The following is a 5,813-nucleotide window of genomic DNA, read 5'->3' as shown; positions in this document are numbered from 1 at the left end:
GTTTCCAGTCCAGGGAAGGCATGGCTTGGCAGTTCGGGCTGGACTGTTCCCATGAGGCACAGGGTCAGACTGATTTGCATATAGCCATGTCTGAACTCGGGTGGCAGAGTGGGCTAAAGAACGGTGATGGATTAAACCCAGATCTTTTGACTGGGTGTGAGTGTTTGATTGGTTTGGATGCTCCGTCCATCACCACCCCCTTTTTTACCACTCAGAGTTATTGAAGCAGTCAAAAATAAGACCGCACTTTTGAAACTCTGGAGAAAATCTCTCTTTATGGAAGGGATCTATAACTTGTGCAGAGTACCACAGTGAGGCTTCATTGGTTGGTGAAGGGCTATTTCTCATACATTGTAAAATAAAAGTTCCTGTATTGCTCCTCAACATGTATTTGCTTTCCAAGTGGCAAGCACTCTAACATGGAACATATTGCAGTGCCAAAGTCAATAAAAGTGTCACCCAGCTTACTCTCAAGGAGATTTTTCACATCTACACGAATTATGCTGAACACTTGGCAGACCATGGTGTTTTCAGACACTAGTTCTTTTTTATTATGTCCACTACAGCAGTCCTGCTTTCCTGTAAAAATCTAAGAATGCAGTAGAGTGTACTTTTTTCAAATCACCATCAATATGTGACCAAAGATCCTCACATTTCTTGCCGTTTTCATTATCACTCAGCAAAAATTCTGTAAACAGTTGTCAAATGGATAATATAGCATTCATTGCCTCTAAGACTGATGACCACCAGCTAAGTGACACAGTTGGGATTATTCTTTCTTTGATGCCAGACAAAGGACAAAATGAGAAATATTTGTGTTTTAGTTCCCACACATAACAAAACAGTGCACCAGAATGGACTAAAAAGTCAATAGCATTCTTTAATAACTCTGATGATTGTAAAGATGCATTCAGATTGCCATCTAGCAAGTGGCAAAAATCTTTTACAGGGAAGCACCTCAACTCAGGTATCGATTTTGACAGGTCAACACACAACCTTTTCATATACGTAGCTGAATCACTGCAAATACAAACAATATCGCTCCAATCTTTGTTGAACTTGGTCAGAACTTTTTGCAGCAGCATTCCAAGTGCAACTGCATTCCATGTTTTCCAAAAGTCTGGTGTCAGGTTTTCACCAGTATCCCAGATGCTTTGTGACTGCACTTTTTTCACATATATCTGTCACTATACCTTGCATTGAATGTTTAAAGCCTGGGGTGTTTGGCAACTCGCCTACTATCAAATACTGACACACTAGAAAAGAGGGCTGATGTATCAAGGGTTTTTACCCATTCTCTGTGGGTAAATGTGATATTACAGATTGGGAATGATTCTTATGAAACCTACATTTTCCCTATCAGTGAAAGACTCAAACGTAGCCAAAAAATCAAATATGATTTAGATATTTCCTGATTCTCTACAATTTATAAAATAAGTAAATACCTAAAACATGCTTCTAATCCTTGTATCTTTAGACCAAAGACCGCAAAACTGAAAAACGGATGAAGAAACAAGCAGAATAATGTTAGCCCAGCCTTTTTTACTGCTACTATATATAACAAAGTTACGTTGTATTCACCCATTCAGGATGAAATAAAAATTACTCTTTCACTCTCCTTTTCCTTTCTTTGAATGACATTTAGTTTGTGGTTGTGCAGTTTTTTTTCAGTGTTTATATGTTTACACTGGTGTGGGCTATTTCCCTTCTGGTGGGGTTTTATCAGTTATTATAGGTTGAATCCTAAAACCGCACAGCCTAGATATGTACAACTGTGTCTGGGGCAGACGCGCAGCAGTCGAAGGCTTGATCTGCTGTCAAATGTCACATTGAAGGACATATTCACACATCCGTTTGTACAGTCCTCGCCATCAAAAACGTTGTTGTAGCTGAGATTTAGTACCCAAAACGCCCGCATGCATGGACGCAACACCTTCGTGGGCAGCTGTAATCAGTGAGGGTCAGCGGTCCGCACTGGGAATTAATCTTTCACCAACGTCGGGTATTTTCACATAAGGAACTTTATGAGGAATTAGGTGATAAGAATACTTTAAAGGAAATCCTGTAGGATATTTACTTCCCTTCTCAGTAGGCGGAATAGCTGCCAAGATGTCATCATCAATCTTACTTTTGGAACGTCTAACTGCTGCAACCAAATATGTCGAAACTGCTGACTTTGCGGCCTTATTGCCCAAACTATTGCCAACAGCGTGAACTCCCAAACACGGATGACCGAGAGTATGAATTACATAAGCGAGTGGAAATCGCTCTTTAAGTTCAGCCACTCGGACCCAGATCATTTTATGTTTATTGTGCTACCTTTGGAGTCTCGATATTCTTTTTGAGTCCAAAAGAACTGATTGTCCTTGTAAGACTGGACACAGTAATAAGAGTCACTCACAATAAGAGTAGTCACACCAGGATCCACGTACTCCAATGCAAGCAATAGAGCATGGAGCTCTGCCAATTGTGCAATACAGTCCCCTAATTCACCATTGTAACAACCACAATTGGGCAGGCTGAGATATATGCGTGCTTAGACCCATGCGCAACTTGCGCAGACCCATCAGTGTAAATGATACAATGAGGATTGCGGTGAGTAGGCGGCTGCCTGACCCCCCAACACCCTCTGTGATTTATCCTTCGTGCACATTCAATTTTTAGCATTGGTGGCATTATTTTTGTGTGAACAGGGTTCAGAAATGTTTGAAAATGTTTTAAAATGATTTACGATTTTAACCTCATTTAAACTTGATATTTTGCACACATACATTTCTACCTCTCGGCTTCCGCCTCGTTCCCCGCAGCTGTGTGCTGTTTGAGTGGAGGGCGTGGAGACCTGCACCAGAACGCGCACGGCGGTTCCGGCACCACATGGGGCGGAGCTGATTGCAAACTCCGCTTCCTATATATCCAATGTGTCAGAGAACGCGCAGCCCGGCCCGCGCCCAGCGCCGGTCATTATGCCCAAAATGACTCATTGATACGCCGTAGATGGTCCAGAGAAAGTCTCCTAGACCTCAGACCCCTATCAGTTGATAACCACTTGAGGTACAACCCGATGCTAACCCAGCAAAGCTACATTTGCCCTAACTGCCACTTCGCCCTGCAACCTGCGATTACCAATACGTGCAAGATTACTAGTGAGAGCTGCCGTAGCACCCTTCCGCGTGAATTAAAGGCTTGTTTAGTCAATTGCCGTTCCCTGCCTAAACACGCTAGTGACATCTGGCTCTCCCTCTCAACGAATGCTTGGGACCTGTTGTTCCTTACGGAAACCTGGACCAAAGAGTCCTCGCACCCCGACATCGCCCTAGCTGTCCCTCCAAACTATCAATTTGTGGGGCTTAATAGATCTGGCTCAAAGACAGGAGGAGGAATAGCTATTATTCTCAGAGCCCACTGGACAATCTCCTCTAGGAAACTAGACAACTTGGGCCCCATTGAAGCTATGTATTTTTGCATTTCCGAGGCAGCTCTCCTCATCTGTGCAGGGGTACTTATCTACAACCCACCGAACACCCCCCCACTTATATTACCGAATTAATGTTGAGGTTAGCTGACCTCTCACTAAAACACTCTCACTTTACTGTCTTGGGGGATTTTAATCTACATGAAGATGACAGTAACTGTGCAAAGGCATGTTCCTTGGTAGAGACCATGGAGGGTTTTAACCTTCTGCAGAAAGTTGTTGGCCCCACACACTCTGCTGGGCACACGTTAGATCTGATCTTCACCAACTCACCTGGCCTCTCCACTTGCACCCCTCTCCCTGTGACTTGGTCGGACCACTTCACTATCCCTTTTAACCTAAAACTCGCCACGACTGTGACCACAGTCTGTAGGTCAGAGAGGACGGGTAGAAAGTGGTATAAAGTAACGCTTGAGGAGCTTGAGCCCGCTTTAGCCAAGCTCAAATGGCAACCCTCTGCGAATATTAATGAGGATGTGGCTAATCTAAATCAATACATCACCACGGCCATTGAAAACATCGCCCCCCTCACTACCCTTTCTTTAGCCAGAACCAAGCCCTCTGCTCCCTGGTTCTCCCAACTGCTGCGGGAAGAAAAAAGTAAATGTAAAAAGCTTGAACGCCTCTGGCGTCGTGCCTATGATCCAGGCGCCAAAATAACGTACAGAGGGGCACTAAAAATTTTTCATAAACTCAAACAAACTGCCATGAGGGAATACTTTGCCAGTAAAATCAAATCTGCAGATAACAGTGCCAAGGCACTCTTCCAAGTTGTAAAAAAACTTCACCAATCCTTCTGCCCTTCTGCACAAGACAGAGCCATGTCAAGAACTCTGCGACACTTTATCCAATTTCTTTCATGAGAAAATTTCTCTCATCTATGCCGCTTTTAATACAGTACATAACCCTGATACTGATGACACACCTCTCACCGATTTCAGCCCCAAGGATAAGAGGCTCAGGGCGTTCAAACCCATCACCTTAGATTCTGCACTGAATAAACTCCATCTATGTAAATCAGGCTCACCCTTAGAGCCTATGCCTGCTCAAGTTTTCTCCACAGTTGCTCCGGCGATTGTGCAACCTCTGCTATCACTATGGAACTCCTCCCTTAGATCAGGACAATTTCCGGACACTTGGAAGCAGGCAATTCTTATCCCCTTTTTAAAGAAACCCGACGCGGACCCTGCTGTTCTCAGTAACTACCGCCCTGCTACCAAAACCTGCCAATATTTTGGAAAAAATAGTACAGGAGCAACTATCCGACTATATTGAAAGCCATGACCTGTTACATGACTCGCAATCCGGCTTTAGGACCGGTTATAGCACGGAGACTGCACTTCTAGAGGTGGTGGAGACCGTGCGGGAGACTGTGGACGGGGGAGAGGTAGCCATGTTAGTGCTCCTCGACCTGTCTGCAGCCTTCGACATGGTCTCCCATGCCATCCTCCTGAATAGACTCCGCGAGATGGGGATTCGCGGCACCCCTCTGGCCTGGATTACTTCCTTTCTCACAGGCCGCACACAACAAGTCTGGTGCCGCCCTTTTTGGTCCAAAGACAGGAAACCACTCGGCTGCGGGGTGCCCCAGGGATCTGCTCTGAGCCCCCTCTTTTTCAACATCTATGTTGCACCCCTAGCAAAGGTAATTGAGTCTCTGGGGGTAAGAGTGATATCGTATGCTGACGATACTCAGCTTATTTTTTCTTTTAAAGATTACTCACCCTCGGGTTTTGACAATTTCAGCAGCTGTCTTTCCAATATCGTGGCTTGGATGACTTCAAACACGCTAAAATTGAATACGGATAAGACTGAGGTGTTATTTTTTAATCAGACGATCCCCCTATCCCCCTCCACCTGGTGGCCTGTGGAACTCAACCCTCCACCTGCCCCGGTGAGGGTGGCCCGTAATCTGGGAGTTCAATTTGATAATGACTTATCTTTTAAGACCCAGATTCAGAAAGTCACCTCAGCATGCTTTGGGAAACTTCATATGATAAGAAAAATCTCGCCCTTTCTTCCCAAGGAAGCTCTGAAAACAGTGACACATGCCCTAATTACGTCACACTTAGATTACGCAAATAGTTTATATGTGGGACTACCTGCCTATCTGCTTCACAGACTGCAAATTGTGCAGAATGCCGCTGCCAGGCTAATTTGCAAAGTCTCCTATCGTCACTCAATCTCCCCCCACTTGAAGAAATTGCACTGGCTACCGATCACTGCTCGCGTCAAATTTAAGGCCCTGATACTAGCTTTTAGAGCTCTCAATGGGAATGGCCCTAAATACCTGAGTCACAGATTAAAACCAGTGCACTCCACTCTCAATCTCAGATCGAAT

This window comes from Lissotriton helveticus, chromosome 7 (genome assembly GCF_964261635.1).
Source record: "Lissotriton helveticus chromosome 7, aLisHel1.1, whole genome shotgun sequence".
In the NCBI taxonomy this organism is placed as follows: Eukaryota; Metazoa; Chordata; class Amphibia; order Caudata; family Salamandridae; genus Lissotriton; species Lissotriton helveticus.
Note: the sequence above shows the minus strand (reverse complement) of the source record.